This window comes from Anser brachyrhynchus (assembly GCF_964034855.1).
Source record: "Anser brachyrhynchus genome assembly, chromosome: 26".
NCBI classification, from domain to species: Eukaryota; Metazoa; Chordata; class Aves; order Anseriformes; family Anatidae; genus Anser; species Anser brachyrhynchus.
This window is the reverse complement of record NC_137719.1, coordinates 2,843,140-2,854,496: the sequence shown is the minus strand read 5'-3', so window position 1 is coordinate 2,854,496 and position 11,357 is coordinate 2,843,140. Positions and strand designations below refer to the sequence as shown.

At 55.0% G+C, this 11,357-nt stretch overlaps 1 long non-coding RNA gene across 1 annotated transcript; it reads left to right on the top strand.

Moving 5' to 3' along the window:
- Positions 1-818: 818 nt before the first annotated feature.
- Positions 819-6,470, top strand: LOC308182993. The gene is made up of 2 exons (XR_013942189.1): positions 819-3,506; positions 3,607-6,470. It is a non-coding gene; the product is annotated as an uncharacterized lncRNA (long non-coding RNA).
- The last annotated feature ends 4,887 nt before the right edge of the window (positions 6,471-11,357 follow it).

Sequence of the window (11,357 nt, the reverse complement as noted above, 5' to 3'; positions counted from 1 at the left end):
CCTTGTCATTTCAATTTTTCACACATTTTCTCTGCTGTGTGTTCTCAAGATCTGGGAAGTTTAATTTTCCCAGTGCAATTGCCGGAGGCTGCTCATCCCTATCAGGGCTCACTCCGCCACATCAAAGGGAACGGGACACATCAGAGGGGAGCAGAAAGGCTGCAGTCCCATACCAGGGTGCCGAGGGGATGCTGCAGGCTCTGAAGCATCCCCCAGTTTCTATAAGCAGGTTTGGATTAGCAACGTATGCTGCTGACACCATTACAATCACCCACGCCGAAACAACTGAAATGCTGTCGTGCCTCCTGGGGTGCATCTGAGCAACACCGGGTTCCCAGAGAATCACAGCAAGACCTTTGTCAAGGTGGTATAGGGTGATGATGCTTTCCAAAATCACTCTTCTGAAGAGCGACAGGAAGACAGCTACGTGATGACAGCCTTCGCATTATCATCATCTCACTGAAAATGGATGGACAGTCATCGGGAATGTTAAAAGGCTCCATTTCCCTAACGCCTGGTGTGTTTATCCTTGTGCTAGCCTAAACACTAGGTGCAAACCCTGGCACTGCAAATGAGCTTTCACCTAGCTCCAACTCCGGCCAAAGCCACCACCGGTGACCGAACCTAACAGAGGAAGGAGCACCCAGCACCAGGCTGGTCCCACGAGAGGACCGGCGTTCACATGAAGCCATCTCAAGGTAAAGCAAATTAAGACACTCAAAAGGGAGCTTTGTCAGAAACCAGGAGATTCGAGCCACCTAATGAAAGAGTGCTGGATGCCAAATTTACATTCCTTTGTTTATCCCACCTGTGTCTTTCCAGAGCCTAATGCAGTCAGCAGCAGCATTTCCCTTTGGTTGAAAACAGGAGGGGGGCTTGCTTTGAAGACTTCGCTTGCATAGGAAATGAACTTCTTGATTCCTGTTGACATTTGCAGCAAGGTGTAGGTGGTGCTTGTAGCATTTTTTCAAAGCTCCCCAGCTCTGTTTGTTCAGATACTTCACACTCCTGTGAAATGTGATAATACTAAGCAGTGGGTGGAAGGAACAGCACAAACGTATCCCTTCAGGAGAAAGGAGGTTTCAAAACTGCTCTGCATGTGAAGACAACTCCCTCTGCTACCAGCTTCCATGCCACTGTCACCGAAGTCTCCACATACCTGGAGCTTTTAACCGTGGAAGTGGCAAGGAGCAGCAAGATGCACCGTCACCGTTTTGTTCCAACTCTGCAGCAGCCAAAGCAACTCTTGTGCTGGTTTGTTCCTCTGAATTCCTGATACATAAAAAAAAAAAGCAAGAGCCAGCCTTTTCCTTCCCAGTCTGCTGGTGTGGGGGGATTGTCTCCGAGGGTCATGCAGTGATGTTTTCACTTCCCACGCTGAAGAACTGCGATGGTAAAACCCGCACCGTTAGGAGCAGTGCAGCTTTCATCAGACTTACAAGTCAGTCGACTGACCCTTGCTTTCAGGATTAGATATTAACAAGGTGTTCATGTTCCCAGCTCTATTTTTACATACCCTTTCTTCAAGTTCCAGCTCCTGGAGTCAAAAACTGGAGGTTTTGGCCGGCCTCATCTCCTGTGCTTCTAAGCAGGGGAGGACCTCAGGGACACGCGGTGCTGGACGAAGGCTGCCTCTTTGTTAAAGGTCAGTCCCTGGCCTCAGCCCTGGTTTCTAAGCATTAGGGGTGCCCAGACCTAGGTCCTACGATATTCTGGGCCCTGAAGCTTGCAGTGACCTTGAGAAGGCACTCGCACCCTGCAGGATCATGGCCCGTGGCATTAAGTTGGCTGCAGAACCAGGCAGCTGAAGAGCAGCTGATTTGTAGTTTGGGCTTTGCAAGACAGCAGCATTAGAAAATGTAGTAATGAGTCTTTGATATTTAATGCTGGCCACTCTGAGTCAAATCTTGTTTCTCTGCATGCTCTACATTCAACCCCTTTTTGTTCTTTTTGCTGTAAACCATCCTGCAGATACCCTCGTTTCCTGAAGCAGAGCAGGCTCTGGGTTCTCCAGGGCTGCATTTCGGTCCCGCTCGGGACGAGGCAGTAAGACAGAGACCCCCCAGAAGCTGGGTGGAAGGAAGGGGCTGGGTTTTGCTTTCTACCTCACAGAGATAAACAATCTGCCTTAAATCCTCCTGAGCAGAGCCCGCCTGCCCGACAGCTGAGAGCACACTGACATCTAATGGCATTTACCATTATTGCAAAACATTTTGAGGGGAGAAGCTGCAACCCCTTGCCTCTCATCTAACCACGCTGCTACAGCAGCGAAATGGGAGGATTTATCTCTAGAGAAGCTGCTGTCCTGACACCTTCTTTTAGATTAATGAATTTCCCAAAGCATTTTAGGAGCCTGCATTATAAAGCAGCGAGGTTTAAGGACCAGAGCCCCAAAATGCTGTAGTTATCTAAAGTCAGCCAAGATCCTTTTTGCATCCCAGAGGACCTCAAGCCACAACCCCCACTCTCGTACCTCCTCTGGGGGAATAAAGCGGGAAAGAAATAAAAGGTTTGTGTATGCTCCCTGAGGACACTGTGGACTCGCCCCTGCTGGAAGGTGTGGAGGAAGTGACACATCTGGCTGTGTAAGCAAACCTCCTTTATGCCTGTCATCTTCCCAAGCCTTCGGACGGCTCATCGGCCTGGCAGCATCCCTTGAAGGCACCTCTGGCACCTGGCACCCAGCCCCGGTGCATGGGTGCTGAGCCCCAGGGAGCAGCAAGAGCAGGGTGCTCCCCTGGGAGAGGAGCCAGGGTGACCCCAGCACCGCAGGCGACACCCCCCCAGCAGAGCAGCATCTTGCAGCAGGCTTGGGAACGGCAGCAGGATTTGTAGGACGGGATGCCTCTAGTTCAGCAAACGCAGAATTTAAAATACAGATTTTATAAAATCTCTGCTGCTGGTCCCAGCGTTTGCAGAGCGGCACCTTGCAGCGCGTCAGGCTGCTGCTCAGCTCGTTGCTGTTCTCTCTGCAAGCTCTTTTTTGTTCTGGGCTTCTGAATACGGCTCCAGCTTTTCTTTGGTTGTAGCAAGAATTTAATTTGGATGTGGCAAGGGAGGGTAATCAAATGTTTCTCCCGCTGTATGTGTTTTGCTTTTACTTTGGCTGAAGTTTATTACTTGTCAGCGGTGCTGGTGTTTGTTACCGTGTTTGCAACCTGGGGTTGTGTGTACAGATCTAATAAGGGAGAAATGATTTCATTGTTCAGGTAGAACAAAAGCTCCGAGCCCCTTTGGTGGATGAAAATTCCCGGTTAAGATTTGCTGGGTTCTGTAAAGAAATCCTTCCTGATGATCGCGTAAGGGCTGCACGGACACTGCACTTCCCGGGGCTGGCCACAGCCCCTGGCTGCCAGAATCCTGCAAGAGAAGTGGGAGAAACCCGAGTGGCGTCACTTTGGGGAGCGTGTGTGCGTATGGCCCCTTGAAATCCTTATGCCAAGCGTGGCTGGGTCTCCCTGTTCAGCTCCTGGCAGCTAGAGAGAGCAGCCTGCATGTTTTAGCAGGTAAATCCCCTTCCCACCTCCTCCAGCATCCAAACCTGCAAATACGCGTCTGAAGCCTGGGCTTCATTTTATCACCTACCCTATTTTATTTTTTTTTTAGGCCTATTATTCCACGTCGTTATTAGTGCTACAAGTAGCTCTCTGTGCCACGGCAGCCACGCTCCTTGCCCGCAGTGTGCTTTGCCTGCCCTGTTGAAGCAGGATATTCCCCGGCTGATTAACGAGAAGAGAATTTCTTGCCGTGCCCTGCTCTCCCGGGTGACGTCGGGCGGCGAGGAAGGTTTGTGTGCTGTCGTGGCTTGCGTTTGGGGTAGCTGGGACAGCCGTCGGCAGCGGACTTTGCCCTTCCTGGAGCTGGTGACGTGTGGGACCGGGTTGCATTGCAGAGAGCAAACCTTGTGAACCCCGGGAGGAGTTTCCTAAGGGCGCTGTCACGCGCAGAGCTCACTTCATTTTTGTTCCTGCCTCTTCATTAGAAAGCCACCAGGGAGTGGCAGAGGGATGGGGAAACCCTTTTCTGCTGTGCCTTGCAAGGAAAAAGAGGAGAAAAGCAGGAAAGCTGCGCGTGTGAACTGCTCCGTCCTGATGGGGATGAGTGTCTGATGGAAAAGAGACCAAAAGCTTATCATTACCTCTGGATCGTTTGGGCTTATTAGTGATCGATTACATATTTAATGATAAGAAGTGTGCCCCGGATCTGGGGGATGGTTTGTAAGAACGGCAGAAAGCTGTTAAAGAAGAAAAGCTGCGATGGTTATCCGGAAAACTTGTGTAGGGTGAAAGTTAATCCTTGCAAAGCTGTGATGGAAGTCCTCCACGGTTCATTTGTGCCGGGTGAAGGCACCCCTAGTCTGCCGTGGGTGTTTCTACCTGTGATGTACCTATAAGTGAATTCCGGGGTTTACCCCTTTTTCCCCTCCCTATCTGGAGAACTGCAATGATCTGGCTCATTCTCCCCCCAAAATCAATGTATAATATCTGAAAATCCACCAAACAAGAGAATACATGGATTATTTGCAGCTGAATGAGTTCAATGCACCGAAGCGGCATTTAAAAGATGCCAGTGAAGCAGAGACAGCCATGGGCCATCCCACTAAACATGGGGGGCATGGCAGAGGTCGGGGCTGCCATCATCTCCACCGCCCCCCGCTGGGTCCCCCGAAGGGACGAGGCCTCGCTCCTGGGGACAGGGCGCGCTGGCAGCAGCCACCAGCAGATTTCCAGGGGCAGGAGTTGCTTAACAGCAGCCGTGCTGCACAGGCAAGTTTCTCAATCTAATCTAAGCTGGAAATACTACAGTCTTGTGGACTCTTGCCAGCTCCTCTGAACTTTAAAGCAAGTTTGAGGAGCAAAGCAAAAAAAAACCATATATATATATATATATATATATATGGTATTGCATTATTCATGCATGGAAACAATTCCTTCCAAGTGCTCTCCACGGGCCTCTCGTACCTCCGAGCCCTCTTATATCCCCGGCAATTTATAAGGTATTACAGGAGTGTAAGGGGACAGCTTCCCACGTTGTTTTAAAACAGGGCACAGATGAATCACTTGCCTGTACGCTGTAAGTAATTATTCCATTTGCACCCAATGCATGTTTCTCGACAAAAGGACCGCAACTTTTTTTGCGGAGCTGCTTTTAGTTCAACAAATAGTCTCGGCCAAAGAGGAGAAAATGCTTGTAAATGTCAAAACATTCCAATCTGACAATTAAAAGTATGCATTTTGGAAGTGTTCCAGCGTTTCAGGCTGGGATTTAGGAGGGGAGCACTTTGTTTCCAAGCAGTTTTTCCCTTGGAAACAGCCCTGGAGGAAAACTGGGGAAGCTGAGCAGGGGATTCAACCTGAGCCCGGCATCCAGTGCGAGCACCAGCTTCGGGCTGGCCTGCAGCTCTGTGCTTGGGGTGGGTTTTTTTCCTTCTCTGCAACCCCCAAAGATGCCTGCTTTGTTTCAGCTTGAACTAAAAAGCTTAATCTTTTTTTTGCAGCTTTTTTTGCAGTTCCGCTATTGAACCATGCCTGGGAGGTTGTGCTTAAGGAAGATGAGGATCTCTTCTCCGAAGAGCAAGATGGACATTGGAGATGGACTTGTTCCTAGTGTCGCTTCTTCGGAGGTCTCGAAGAAAACTCGATTTATTTCAGGATTTGAGCGAGAGGCAGAACCTGACCCTGAAGTTCGCGTTGTGCTGACTCTTGCTCCTCCAGCATCCCCCAAAGCCTGATGGCCGCTCGCTGGCAGCCAAGGTTCGACCGCCCCGCGGACACGCAGCCGTGCCGAGAGGCGAGGTGGGATGCAGGGGACGGGCGGTGTGGTTGGGCTCAGTGGCAGGAGGGTCCCCAGGTGACAGCAGAGGGACGCGCTGCAGCTCCCTCGCTGCCAGCGCTCGTGGGACAGCGGTGGCACTGCTCTGTGCCTCAGTTTCCCTGCCTGTGTCAAAGGAGCTCAGTTCTGGCCCTTCGCAGGGGAAAACACCCTTGGTTCCTGGTGGCTGAGGTGTGAGTGCCGGGTGGGGAAAGCCCTGCGGTGCCAGGAGATGGCACCATCCTCCCAGCAACCCGCTGCGTGCGCCCAGAGCTGGGGAAGCCCCCAGGCTGGCCTGTCATCCTGTGCCCCCCATGGCTTCTGGCTCTGCAGCCAGGCCTGAAGCTGCCCAGCCTGCAAAAAAAAAAAAAAAAAAAAACAAAAAAACAAAAAAACATAAAACCTCTGCCTCCTGCTAAACCTTACCCTGGGCTGGCATCCGAGGGACTTTGCAGGAGGCCAAAGAGTTCAGGGCAGCCGGGGCGAGCAGGTCACCCCCGAGGCCACGCTCGGTTCCCTTTTCAGTGGAGCGGGACTTACAAAAGAGGAATCGCAGACCTTTGGGAAGTGGCCTTTCATGTCCTGCCAGCCACCACGGCTCATCTGGCGGCTGTTTTCTGAGGAGCAGCCCCAGCTTGCGGCGAGCTGAGCAGCCCTGCCAGGTCCTTTTCTGTCTTTTAATTTCTGTTGGTAGGTGCTAATGGTGTCTGGGGGCGCAAATAGGAGAGAAATGGGAATTGTGCCAGGTGGAGCTGAGGGAAGTGATCTCTGTGGCTCAGGCTGGGTCCCCCTAGGGCCCACGGGAAGGAATTGGGTGCTGTTTGCTGCTCCCCATCCCTGTCCCACCTGCCCTGGCATTTCAGCATCACCTCGATGTCGGCGATGAGGCATTGCACAAACAGCCCACATACCAGGGAGCCCAGCAGGCAAATCCCCATCTCAAGAGCATTTGTGGGATGTGATGCATGGCCCTTATCTAAAACACTCCGAATGATCCGTGTCTCACTCCGAATGATCCGCGCTTTTTAATGGGACATCATTTCTGGACGCTTCATTAGTGGCACAACATTGGGTCGAGGCAAACCTACCACTGACCAAGGAGCGTATGGTCAAGGAGGGCTTTTTTCCTCCTCTCTCTTGTCCCCCAGCTCCCTGTAGTGCCCTTCCCGATGGGATCAGAGCATCCCCCAGAGCTCATACCTGCAAAAACAAGAGGAGAGCCGGGGAGAAGCCGGGTGCTCACGGCATTTCCCTGCCCCGCAGGAGGAGCTCGGCCTGGGGCTGCCCGCGCTCGGTGTCTCCCCGAGCGAGCCTGCAGAGATTTTTCCGCCGGGCTCCCGCGAGCCCTCCTGGCAGGCTGCCGAGCAGCGTACAGAGCCGTTCAAAGACTTTTCTTGTTCTGTGCCCTGGCTCCTGGAGAGCCCCGAAGAAGGGCTCCTTTCACGGCCCTTGCATTTCCTAGACAGAAATTGTCATTTTTCAAACACAGCTTCCCTTCTCCTGGCCCGGAGCCTTTCACCTCCCAGCGCCCTGACGTCAGGCCGCCTTTGTGATGCTCTGTGCGGCGTTTTGTGCTCCGGTTCCTTTTCAGCCCGTTTAAATGCCTGGCCCTGCCAAGGGCCGGGCAGCCAGCGAGGGGCAGCCGGCACTGCCAGGACCCCGCACGCTGCCACCGTGCCCGCCGAATCCGCGCCTCCATCCGAGCGGGGCTGGGTGGCGCAGATCTATGCAGCAAGCTTTTTGCTGTGCTTGGTGTGACGGCAGATGAAAAGGATTCATTTTTTAGGGGGTTTTCTCATGCTGCCTGACCTTTCGAGGCCGTCTGCGAGGGAGTTTTGCAGGGTGCGCAGGTGAGCCGTGGTGCCCGGCTGCATGTGCCAGGGCTCCGGGTCGGAGCTGGGGGCGCTCGGCTCTGCTGCTGGGGCTGCACCTGCTGCTCGCTGCCCCGCGAGGACGGAGGGCTCCCGGCACCTTTACGGCGTGGAAACCAAACCAAGCAGCCATTGCGTGACTTCTGGCGGGCACAGCAGGCGCTGATGTGGGTGTTTTCTTGGAGCAGCTCTTGTGAAACAAACCGCGCTGGGGCAGAAGCCGTCACCCAACTGAGGCGCGACGTCACACGCCAGGAAACCATTGCAGCTTCGCCCCGAAATAGCAACGATCCCCAGAAAACTCATTCCCTTCTCCCTGCCTGAATTCCCCTTCTTGCGCCAGCGCCGTCACTCCCCGGGCCACGTCCTCAGCTGCTGGGCTGCGACAGAGCCCGGCCCTGACTCACGTCCCCAGGTGGTTGCATCACCCCGTGCCGTGGCACCGCTGCTGCAGCGGTCACAGGCTGGGTTTGTGCGGCTCCGTGCGTGCGCACGCAGCCCCTGACATCGGCTTCCCTGCTTTGCCAAGGCTGCTCCGTGCACTCGAAATTTTCCAGGCTTGGAGCCGGGCCAGCGGCGAATTTCTGTTTTGCAAGCGAGCAAAATCGGCTCAGTGTTGTCAAGCCCGGCGGCCACGTGAGCGGAGCGCGGGGCTCCCCGGCTCTTCCAGCCAAAATGTTCGCCCATCCTTCTGCTGCCGGCCGCTGCCTTGGCTCCGCACCGCGGGGCCGTGCCCCAGGCAGCTCTGCCTGACAGGCAAATGTTTTATTACAGGCTCCGTGTCCCTCGGTGAGATCTTGGCAGGAGGGCTCCAGACCCTGCGCAGTTCTTAAAATGAGCCTCGGATGTCCCTCGGCCATGGGGACGGAGCTCCTTGTCCCGTTAGCACCCAGCCTTGCGTTGTCACCGGCCTAGCCTCCTGGTGTCACCTCCTGTGCTTGGCACAAGCCTTCCTGGTGGGTGGCACAGCCCCGTGGCTGCCTTCACGTCTTAGCCTTCCTGTCTGTAGGAGGCTCGTTCCAGTCTCTTCCCACCCCTGAGCCAAGTTCAAGGCTTGTTCCAGTCAAGCAGGAGGCTACGGGGTGTAAAGGCGGTGTGAAAATACCTGTGCACTGACATCTTGTTGGGCTTTGGTGCAGATCCAAGCCCTCTCTCTCTCCTGATGCTTGTCTTGCTCAGGCAACGCAGGTGTTGGGTGCTGCGAGATCTCGGAGGATCTCCGAGGGCTGGGGAGCATCTGATCCCCTCCAGGGTCTCTCTCATCCCGGAGGAGTTATGGCAGCGGAGAACAACTGGACCTGTTCTACCTGTGTGCGAGTTCCCCGGGCAGGTAGGGCTGGCAGGAGGAATTCCTGCCGTTCCTGCCGGGCTGACTCACCCGTGTCTCCCCCGGCCGTCCCGGGAGCTGCGGGGCGCTGCCAGCCCTTCGTCTTCATCTCCTCCTTGGAACGGGGGGGCTGTGAGTCAGCCCCGTGGGCGGTGGGCTCGCGGGGCCTCCCCCCGGGGCAGCTCCTCGTTTGGGGAGGCAGAGGCACGTTCCCACATCCAGCATCGTCCTCCTGCCCCGGCCGCCCGCGATTTTCCTCCAGGAGCTGCACGGGGACGGGGTCGCACCGAAGGTGGCCCCGCTGCTCTGGCGGGTGCTGACTCAGCGCCGCGAGCGGCGTTGGACGGGCACAATGCAAGTGAGGGATAAACAAGCAGAACAAGGGCAAATGCATCAAGCTCGGGCATGTGCCGTGCATTGTGACCTGCCGCGGCGCCTTGCGTGGCGGCGGATTAATGGCCTGGAGACTGAAGGGCTCTGTTCAGCCGCAGGTCCTGGCTTCTGTGCTCCTTTTCCCCTGGTGAACGCTGAGGTCCGTTTACTCTGGAAATGGAGAAAGGGCAGGGGAAGGGTTCCCTAGCCTGAATACCTTGCCTAAACGTCTCGGGTATTTCATCCAGCGGGTCCCACCTGCGCTGTGAGGGTATCCCAAGCCTCCTGGCACCTGCCCGCTGCGCTCAGCCAGCATTTTGGGAGCTGCTCCAGCAGCAAAGCCACCCCGAAACCTCCCACTGCTGCTGCTCACGGGGTCCCACTGCAAAGCCACCCGCCGCGATGCTCCCTGAGCAGCCCGGCCGCCCCCCCAGGAGGGCGAAAACCACCCCACAGCCTCGGGATTTTTAAGGGCACGGACCGACGTGCAGCCGGGAGCGGCGCACAAGTGCGAGCTGGGTCGCTCGCCACCGCAGCTGAATGCCCCTTGTGTGGTGCCACCAACCCGCGGGGGAAATGAGCTCGGCCGCGGGCGACCGCAGCGGCTCGCAGCGAGCCCGTAACCCCGGGGCAGCCACAACACCTGGCGGGGGGACCCCACGGCCAGCTCCTGCCCTGCTGAGCGTTGTCCTTGCCACCTTCCCCTCTTGCACCAAAAGAGAGGTTTTTTGCTCGCTCGGCATCACAGCCGGCAGCCCCTATTCCAGCCCTGCCGCTGCTGGATGAAGATAAATATATATAACATAGCCTCCTGCTAACAGCCCGTTGCACTATTGACACTAGCTCGAGAGGTGCCAGCCCGAAACCAGCTTCGTTAATGCAGCCAACAAAGCCCTTTTTAGTGGCGATGACAAGGGCCGGGCTTGAGCTGAGGAGCCCGTAGGTAAAAAATCCTTTATTTATACAGGCTCGCTGCAAAGAATGTCCATAAACATAATTTGGGGAGCTAAAGAAAATGTCTGGTAAGGAACAAAACCCCAAGAAGTTATTTAGGAAAAAAAAAAAAAAAAAAAGACTTGAATAAAATGTACATTCACAGGGGAAAATACCGGCTATGAAAGAGCCTTTTAAGCTGGCAGAAAAACAGAACCGGTCGCTGCAAGATAAAGCCAGGAAAAAAAAATGAAATAAGGCCCCCATTTTTAGCAGGCAGGCGGCTTACGCGCCAGAGGAAACGTCGGAGGGGCTGGGTGGATGCGCTCCGAGCCCAGCCCCAGCTCGTGGGAGCACGGGCAGCTTGGCTCAGGGGCAAAATTTGGGGTGGCGGGGAAAGGGGTTGGGGGCTGAGCATCGCGGGGGCTTCGCCACATTTTGGGGGGGGGGAGCCTGCGGGAGGGGAACGTGAGCTCCTGAGCAGCCGCACCAGTTAGCACTGACCTTGGGGGAAATATTTAACTTATCCTGGGACCATACGTAAAGAAAATAAACAGGGGGACGCCTGAGCCTCCGCTGGCTGCTGCCACCTGATTGATTTCTCCCTTCAAAGCAGAAGCCAAAAACATCCCGGCGGCTACAATTTGGGTTTGTGCGAGCAATCGGGGAAGGGGGCGGAGAGCGCGAGAGGCGATGTTTTCGCTGTTACTAATTTTCACGTTCACAATCCAAGATAAATACACGGCCGGAGTCTTTTATGCTGGACACAAACACACAGCCCCCTTGTTACATGCTGCTGCGGGGCAGGATATAGATGGACCTTTTTTTTTTTTTTCCTTTTTTCCCCCGCCACGTCAGAATATTTTAAGCTGAGATTAAAGGCATCTCTGTGGCGGGGACGGACGAGGAGCTCGTCCTGCCGAGAGGTTCCTCCGAACCGTGACACTCGCCTTTATGCCCCGAGCCAGAAAATTCCCCTTCTATCTCGGGGGCTTAAGTGAGGCTTGAGTGCTCCTTGTGGCTTCTGCACCGTCCAGGCGTGG